The sequence below is a fragment of the Arvicanthis niloticus genome, chromosome 9 (genome assembly GCF_011762505.2).
Source record: "Arvicanthis niloticus isolate mArvNil1 chromosome 9, mArvNil1.pat.X, whole genome shotgun sequence".
In the NCBI taxonomy this organism is placed as follows: Eukaryota; Metazoa; Chordata; class Mammalia; order Rodentia; family Muridae; genus Arvicanthis; species Arvicanthis niloticus.
The window spans coordinates 85,227,235-85,237,359 of record NC_047666.1 but is presented as its reverse complement, the minus strand read 5'-3'; positions in this window follow the sequence as shown (position 1 = coordinate 85,237,359).

Genomic DNA, 10,125 nt, shown 5'->3' with positions numbered 1-10,125 from the left:
TTAAAATGGCTTCACTGTTTTACTAGAGGGTTCATATAGAAGGAATACCAAGAAAAATGGGGTGTTTGTTGGTGTTAACTAACTCTTTTGGCTCAATTGTCTCTCATTCTTTTTTTTTTTAAATGTATATTTGAGAAAAGATGGCATCACTGTATAACATTAATGAAATTCAGCTGTATAGCCCAACTACTACTAATTCATAATTTTTCTCTCCTCAGATAATGTCAGTGATGTCAGAACAAAAGAAAAATCATAACAAATTAAAAGGTATTTATTTTGTGACTTTAGAATGGAAACCACTTCAGTCCGTGAAAGGGGGCTAAGCAGGAGAGATGGTTTTATGCAGAGACAGAACAATAGCAGACTATTGTCTCAAGAGACTTCTTTCCTCACATGGTGGGGAGGTGAGGCAGAGTCACAGAAAACTGGCTGAGTTTTGAACATCAGGTTACCTTTTCCAGAGGATTCAGAGGAGGGAGCAGCATTCTCAGGACAGTGGAAACACTCGGAGTTACTTCTCATAACTGTTTTCTTGAAAGGTTGTGCGACAGCTGAGGTTTTTCAGACCTTTAGCACCACTTGGACTGTTGTCTGGTCATTAGGAGTTTGCAGAGAGGATTGTGGAGCCCCAGCTGATCCCTCATTCCCTCCTCAATTCCCAGCATGAAGTAAGGATTTATGCTCTACCACATGTTCCTTTAATGATGAATCATCACAGTCCCAAAGCAATGTGGCCCGTCAGCATCTGACACAGTTTTCTAAAGGTGGGATCAAGATGAACCCCTTACTTTATAAATGATCATTTATAGACAATATTTACAGGAATGCAAAGATGGTTTAAGCTCACCACAATGTGCAAGGTAAACTGCCAGGCCAGTGCCCTCCCTGGGAGTACCAGTGTTCAGCCTCTCACTCATTCCCAGTACAACAGAGACCCCTAACACAGGGCCTGAGCCTTCTCCTGGTCTTTTTCTGCTGTTAACCTGAAATTACGAGGCAAGTTTCACAGTCGCTGTTCAGTCTGGTTTTCTACTATCTTCAGAGGAAGAGCTGGTCTGAATTATCTAGATCTTCTGTGAGACAGCAAGCCTCTCTTGAGCTTGTTTTTGCCCAGAGCGTTGCATTTTCTTCAAGGACTGGTACAAATAGCCTTCATCTGCTGCTTCTTCCAACATCTGAGTTCATACTCAGATGTGGCAAAGGAGAGTCAGCTGTGAACTTGAAATAAATAAAAGGCTCCAGTCTGGCGTGATGGCTCAGTCCTTGCAGAGGACCTGGGTTCTATTCCCTGCACCTATAAGCTGGTTCACAGTCATTTTTAATTCTAGTTCCCAAGGATTCAATGCCCTCTTCTGGTCTTTATGGGCACTGCATACAACTGGCTCACATAACATGCAAGCAAACACACATAAAATAAAAATGAGTTTTTTTAAGTGCCAAGATTTTCTTGAAAGTCCTAGGAAAATGCTGTCACTGGGTAATGTGTGGTTCCCTCCTTTTTTATGCTGGCTTATTTTTATCATGCACTCAGCTTTGGTAGTGCCTAAAATTTGCCTAAAAATTAGGCAGATTGAAAAAAAAAATGGATCAAATGTTAGTGATAAAATGACCAAGGGTATTGTCAGTGTGATATAAAACACACTGCTCTTGTAGCTGAGGGGATAGGAAAACATGCCTCTGGTGTGATCATGTGAAATTTAGGCCATGAAGGTACAGGCTAACTAATGTGTTCGAAAGGAAAATATCCCCCACCCACACCCCTTTGAGGAGGAAGTAATGTCATACATTGATCCTGGCATCAAAAGCAGAGAAGCCAAGTGGGTGAGGAACGGGAGCTGAGGTAGGTGGGCGGCCATGTTGTCATTCAAAATGTCTGAGACTGGGAAGCAGACTCCTTAGGACTGCTTAGGGTTCTCCACTTTACAATAATGGGGAGAGAAAGAGGGGGGTGTAGTGAGAAGACGGGAGCTGTGCTGCCAACAGGATCATAATCTTACATCAAAGCTCGCCTCCCTGAATGCCCTCAAAGCTCCGGGCTTAGCTCAGCCCCACCCCCCACCCCCACCCCTACCGGTGCACAAGCCCCAGATTCTCTTACAGCTCAAAGTGCTGGAACGCAGTCTGGCATTAATCTGGCCAGGAGGCCCTGCTCTCTGTACAGCTTGCCCAGAAACCATTGGAAGCAGAAGAGAGCAATTAGCTCCCATGCAGGTGTGAGACCTGGAGTTTTGCTACAATAAGGAACAGAGACAAAATAGAATCCGTCTTTATCCATAAGAAAAAAAATTTTAATTGTGGAGTCAGCTGTAGGAGCATTTATCTGTGCAGAAATATCTTTAAAAAATAGTTCTTAATGGTATTTTTATGGAGTTTTCTCACTTTCTAGGTATATTGTTCACAGAAATATCCTAATATGGCAATTTAATTGCAGAACACTAAAACTTATTACGGAAATTGCCTTTAAAATACCAAATTAGAATCTTCTTAGTCCTGTTTAAAATTTTATCAGAAATACTTTTATTACACTGGCAAGGATAGCATCTAAAGCTAGACACAGACAGTACGGATGTAAGAACCCTGTCTAAAGTGCTGACTTTAGTTTACATTTGTGGAGGGCGTGTGGATCAGCGCTGAGGTGAAATCTTTGGAGCTAGCTGCTGTTTTACCAGCACAGAGAACAAAAGGTTTCTGGCCTGGGTTTACATCACTGCCACTCTGGATGCAGCCATTTTGTAGCTGTTATCTGAGTCTTGGGCGTAATATTTGCAGGAAAAATACCAACTAGGTGTTTCCATATGTACAGTGTATCAGCAGTGAACAGCTCCATTTGCAGTTTCTTAGATGCAGGTGCAATGCTCATTCTTTGAAACAAGGTTTTCAGTTGGCTAAATCCCTCCCTGATTCCCTCAAACAACAGAACCAGGAAATAAAATCAGAAAAGCAGGAAAGAATAGAGTCCATGAGACTGTGAGTCAGGACTCAGAAAGAACACAATATTCTGCTTTCATCAGGGGTAGGTAAAGATTAAAACCATTTGAAACTACCATAAAGAGAAGTAAAGGGGTGGCGGGGAGAAAAACATGTTAAAAATTGAATCTGAAAGACATTTTTCACTTCTCATAAGCTATGGTGGATCTGAAAGGTCACTAGTATCTCTTCTAATTCATTCACTTGTGGGAAAATTGTCCAAGAAATGAGGTGAGCAACACAGCAAGGAAGAATGACCAACAGTTATTTCCCAAGGGAGCGGTCTATCTTCAGATATAACCTTCATTTCTCAGCAGAGATAAACTCCTGTGATAGGCTCTCCGTCTCCTTTAGTAACAGGACAGAAAGCCAGACACTGACTTATGGCGCAAACCTCATTGGGTCGTTTGTTCCCCAAGCCCATTAATTCTGGCTGTGCCAGGATCAAGCTGGAAAACTCTGTGTATAGGGCTCTCTCTGAGGCAGCCCTGGCCTTGTGGACTTATACAATCTGCAATCGTGTGGTAATGCCTAATGTGCTCAGAACCCTTCCACTGCTGGTTGGATGACTGCTGTTGAAACCGGTTAAGTCTTGCATAGATCAGGATGTAATTCCTTGGGTAGCCTATCTGGAGAAGCCTCCAGCCCCTTCACAGACAATTCACAGAAGCCAGGTTGTTTGGTCAATGACATCATTCTGTAAAATTCCCCTCTTATTCTTCACCCAGCAATCACTGTCTCTCCCCTTTCTTCCTACAGACTCTTCCACTGTCAGCAGACTGAGAAGAGAGGTTTGAGTTCATAGCTCAGACCATTCTGACGGGTGAGCTGTGATGTAAACCCTTAGTGTGGAGAGTGTTCACCTAGCATGCATAATCAGGTGTGGTGGCACACACGTGATCCCCACACTCTGGAGGTCAAGTCATGGGGATCAGTCATTCAAGGTCACCCCTAGCTACATCCTGGCATTGAGGCCAGCCTTAGTTTCACGAGATTTTGCCCCAAAAGAAGAGAACACATCGCCATAGAGTTATTGCTCTTTTTTTTTTTTTGCATATTTGGCTGTGGTCTTTTGCGCAGTTATAAAGTCACAGTAGTAAACTCAGTAATTTGAGAACAGGAACTCTCTCATTAATTTAACACCAGGTTCCACCAATGATGTTGTTGAAGGTGTTAGAAGGCACTGTTAAAGCAGAGCCGGGCCTGGGACCCTCTTTGAGGAGGGTCATTTCTTAACTAGATCACTTTGTAATTTAATAAAATGTAGAGTGAAGTGGCATTCAATTAATACATTAAAACAAAGCCCGGCTTACAGAGCGGGACATACGCACTTAATATTGATGAGTGCAATAAATATTTTATATAGAGCGACCAGACTCTCAGCTCTCATGCTCTTTCCCAACAGCCTTTGGAGTTAAGCTGCCTCCCCTACAAACTCAGTCACACTCAGCTTCTTGATGTCCACCCCAGAAGCCACACACAGCCACTCTAGATTGGAGGGAGTGCTTACTTAATTTTTTAGCTTTGTTTACTTTTGAAACTCTTTCTAGATACTCTCAGTGGGGAGGAAACAAAGAGGTTTGCTGTATCGGCTGCTGGTTTTGTATGACACCTGAGAAATAAGTAAAGTCCTCCTGTGACCGCCACACACACATGCACACACACACACACCTTTGTAGTATAGAAAAAAACGTTAGAAGCCGGAAACGAGGTAAGGAGAACTTTGAACATAATCCTCCTCCTGAGAATACAGGCCAGTTCAGAGAGTTTCTAAAATCATGCTCCATTTGGCTGTTTGCTAGAACTGCTCACAGAACCCACAGAAAGCACTATGCTCTCAGTCATGGATTATTATAGGAAAAGTCACAGATGAAGGTCAGCCAATAGAGGAAGCAAGCTAGGTGACATCAGGAAGAGATGGACATGCTTCCTGTGCTCTCCCTCAAAGCCAGAACTTGCTGCTCTTTGGGTATCTACCACTCCCTGTATGACAGTGTGTGTGGATCATTCCCAGCTGGGAAGTTTACTATAGGCTTCAGTGTCACACACCCTGTGTGTGGCTGACCCTCAGGCTTCAGACTAGTGCTAACACCCCCGTACAGCAGAGTTTCTTCTTCTGCCCTCCTGGATTCATTGTTTGAACACTCTGTAAATTAAATGACAGAAAGACAGTAAGAGGAATAGCAGATTTAATTACACATATTGGCATGGGAACTACCAAAAATCTGTGACACAAGAAGGCAGTTAACCTTAGAGCTTATATACAACTTTATTTTTAAAGTTATTTTTATTATTTTATTTTATATATATGGATATTTTGCCTGCATGTATGTCTGCTCAACATATGTGTGTCAGATACCCATGGAGCCCAGAAGAGTTTGTTTGATCCTCTGGAACTGAAATTACAGATTGTTGTGTGAAGTGGAAATTCCTGGTTTCTTTGGAGACTGAATTATATCATGTGATGTTTTGTGAAGCAGAAAGGTGAGTGGATGCTTTGCTGAAGCAGACATGTAAAAGTACATATGATGATTAGAAAGAATATAAATATAACCCACAGGCAGCATGATGAAGCTCTTGCATTGGTTCACCTTGCCCCAGTTGCTTGCCATGACTTTGTAGTGAGTAACTCACCAAAGAACTTTTCCTGGCAGAGCCTTGTGGTGTCTTCTAGATCAAGCATTGAACTACCAGCAGAGACTCCTGTCAGGCAGAACATTTTAGATCCTTCCCAGGGGTCAAGGACAAAGGCCAGACTTATCTACGGAAAGTTCTTTCTTCACAAATATAATAACCTTCCAATGCTTACTATTTAATTCTAAGTTATGAAACTGTAACACCAAATCTCCACCATTGGTATTCTATCCGACAGTGGATAGAGTCATGTTGAGAGGACTCACACAAACTAATTCTGAAGTCCTGAGGAATTTTGTAAGCCAGTTACCAAATAGGGATATTGTCAAAAACTGCATTAAAAAAAAAATGAAATGATAAACAAGGATAGAAAAAAGTGGAAATCAAGGAGACATGGGATGAATTGGGCTGCAATAGCTAACCAGTACAGTTAACATTTGCTGTGCAGGTGGCTGAAAGAGACAATATTCCTTTTACCTAGAGATGTTTTCAAACAAGGATGTTAAAATAGCAATGAACCATGCTTAAGGCTTTCACACACATGACCTTGAAGTATGCTCTTAACTCCTTTCAAAGCCATAAATCTGCAATTTTCTGGGAATTTTGTGAACAAAACTATGAACTTCATTCATAGTTTTAAAAAAATGTGGCCTAATTTCTCTGTGAACCCCTTGTGAGCTGTGCCATCCCCTTGTAACTGTAATGCTATCTGAGACACCTCAGGGGCCACCTTATGATGCCATTTACAAAGAGGAAGGAGGGAGAGGACGAAAGGGAGGTAAAGGGAAGTTGGAGGGAGAGGCGAGAGTTTTAGAGATCCTTTGAACAATGTAACTTCAGAAGTCACATATATGGCCTCTGTTAATACATTTAGGTGTGGCTCTCCTGTGTGTGTGTATGTGTGTGTGCATGCTTGCATGTGTATTATCCTTCCCTATATGCTTCTTGTTCTGTTAATGCCTGTGCTTAAGTCCGTGCTAAAATCCCGTTTAATAAACTCAAGATGTACCTCATACTGACCCATTCTGAAATTCTTTTCTGTGTTGAAGAATCCTACTTTGCCCAATAGACATCTCTGAAAAGACCTCTTCAAGCTACAGCTGTGTCTCTGCTTCCCACTCTCCCTACCACTAACACCCAGTGCTCAAAGCTTATAATTTTATAGTTGCCTTATTATTCATAAGATCTTGATTTTATTCACAGATGGTTTCCACCTGTGAGAACCCTCTAGAGCACTACCATGAGGCTCTGCCTATGTCTCTGTGTTGAGTTGTCACCTTTGTAGCACAGGATGGACCTGACTAGGCATAATATATGATCAATACTACAATCAGGACAACTTTAATTATTATTGTCGTCATCATCAACATCGTCATCTTTGACTTTGGGATTCTCCTCTCTTCTGATCCACTGGTTACAAGAGCTATCAAGAATGTTACAGACCATGCCACACTGGGCCAGATCTTCCCTCTTTCATCTCAAAACAGAAAATGTATGAAGAGGTCATGAACCAGATCGAGAGTTTTACCCTTAAAACTTCACTCTTCCTTGTTCCATGCGACTCTGAATTTAGTTTTAAATGTAAATTTATACGATGGTATTTTAGTGATTCTGACATTTTGTGTAAATTATGGAGGGTGTATGAGAAACTAAAAGAAGCATTTTGATTTGTAAGTGTAATATAAAAATGTATGCGTGTAACACTTGACTCGTGTGAAAACAGTGTTCTTTTCTGTTGTGCATAATGATTTGAATTTAAGGCTTAAGATATTTATTTTGTATGTGGCAGTGGTTTCAAACCCAGAGACTCCAAATGCTCTGGAGAACTCTAGTCTTTTCATTGTCAGGGCTCAGGGCAAAGGCTCCTTGGAACACTGGATATTATAAACTGAAGGAATTCAAGAAGTGATTGGTTCAGAAGGGCCTCCTCACTTTGCCTGAAGCTGGTTACAAGGCCATTGTTGTCTGAGACAATCAGCTTTAAAGAGGAAGGCTTATTTTTGGCTCACACTTTCCTGGGTAGCAGCTCCCAGTCAGGACCCCACTGTCTTGGGCTGACCATGGTGGCAAGTGTTTCTTCACCTTATGGAAGAAATGAAAGAGAGAAGGACTAGGGACCACTCCTCCTAGAGGGAATGGGGGGGGGGGACTGGGGGCTTGGGGACTTGGGGGGGCTGGGAGAGACCAACATCGATTTCTTTTCCCAGATATTTATGGCCTGAAGGCTGTTCCCCTCCAGTGCCTGAGATTTTCTAAACCTGCCTCCTTGTTCAGCTGTATACAATAACTGACCTCTTGTTTGGTTTTATGCAATAACTCTGCCTCCCTGTTCAACTCTATGTATGATAAATTTACTGAACTTCCAGGATGCTGTGGTTTCTCTGTCAGAAACCACACCCCAACTTTTCTGTGTGTGCCTGTGCCCCTCCTTTCTTCAGTCCCTCATTGACCCCCATCATGTCAAGTTCTCCGAGCTGTGCACGGATGTAGCAGCTCAGCCTTGCCAAGTTTCCCTGGTTACCACAGTCAGCTCACGCTGCCTGTCCTATCATGTCCTCCCATGATCTATTCCCCAGAAACTGAGTGTAAAACCACCAGGCTGGAGCATAAGAGAGGCTCAGTGGTTAAGAGCACTGACTAATCTTCCACTGATCAGAGCTTGATTCCCAGCACCACATGTCAGCTCACAACTGGCTGTAACTCAAGTGCCAGGGGCTCTGACACCCTCTTCTGGCATTTCTTGGCATTACATGCACGTGGTACATTGACATTCGTGAAGGCAAAACACATCTATCTATTCGCATAAAATGAAATGGAAAAAAAAAACTACCAGGCTTTACTGTCTTTGGGTATTCCTCTCTGTATGCCTCCTGGATCTTTCAAATCATATATTAAATCAGTTTATAGCCTTTTCTTGTCAATCTACTATTCAGACCCAGATAAGAGCCAAAAGGACAAGGGGAAAAAAGGTATTTTCCTTTTCTCTAACATGCCATGGTAGTGCCCACATGCATGCTTTTGATGCGTAGGAACAGAGTGGCAGAGTTTGCTAAGTGATGGAATGTTAAAGATGACATAGTTTTTGATACTTCTCCTTGTTATGTGAAGATGTTGCAGTACAGCCTCAGGGATGGAAAGGGAAGTCAGTTTACCTCCCTTGTAAACTCCATCTTGTCTCCTGGGGATGCAGCCTCTGCAGCCACTAGTCTGGAACCCAGGAAGACCATTATTACCACAGACATGTGACATCGCAAACTGCCCCACACTTGCCTGACTAGGCATTGGGTAAGTCTGGGAGCACAGGTTGCCTGTTGCCCACAGGGTTGAAGAAGTGGTAATATTTAAATTACTAGACATCAAAAATTAGTACTTTTAGGTTTTGTTGTCAATCATTTTGCCACATGTCTGTCTTTGTAACAATGCACTTGATCTCCTGTATCTAACCTACCTGATTAGGGAGTATTGTTAGTATGAAGAAAATCACAGTGGTCTTTATACAAGGAAAAACAAATTATTGAATGATACTTGTTAAAGCACAGTCAGGCTGACTTTGTTCAGAATAATGGTGACAGGCATAGAACCATGGCAACAAGATTTTTCTGTGGGGGAAGGGATCAGGCTCAACCCTGAATGCAGCCAGGAGTCAACTGGGAATTGATATTCAGGAGCTGTGTGTGTGTGTGTGTGTGTGTGTGTGTGTGTGATCCTGCTAAAATACGATGTCAGAGTTAACAAGGTGCCGCAAAAGGCCAGTGGGGGTGGGCCTTGACTTTTATAACCCAGACCTACTTGCAATCCTATCACTGCTTCCTGTTCCTCTGGAATAAAGCAAGCTCTTGCCATCTTTCTTTCACCCCCAGGCCTTTCTTGCCAGGATGCACTCCATCTCCCCAGATTGTTATCTAGATAAGTCCTGCCTCCCATAAACTGCATTTTTCAGGTGTTTTATCACAGTATCAAGGAAAGTAGCAGGTACAAGAAGATTTTGGCTAAACTGATCTACCAGGATTACTCTGAAGTCAAGGTGGTCAGACGTTGCTGAGTGAGTATAAACTTGATCAGATATTCAGCATCCTCAAGTTTAAGAGGTCTCTTTACCAAAACTGGATTTTACAGGGAAGTAGACATCATCTGGGACCCTGAGATAAGCTTATGAACCCTCACTACGGTTTGTCCCAGCAACGAGTCTTAACAGTTAATTTGAAATCTGTTTTATTAAAATATTGACTTGCCTCTGATTTATTTCTAGTGTTGCGCTAATACCGTTCAGTAATCCCATTCCCGTGATGTTTACGAATGACCCTGCCTGAGCCTCAAAGGCACTTGTGGAATCGTTTGTTTTAGATTGAGCTGGGTTGGACACAGATATCTTAGAAGGCAGTATTCCTGCAATTACCAAGCTCTTAACCATAATTGGAGACTAAGCAGTGAGATATTAAATCTAATTTCCTTTTGGGCCCTTTATTAGCTGAGAGGGGTGTTTTGTGCCTGAGAGAGGAGCAAGCGGCTTGGTGGCGCCTGCTC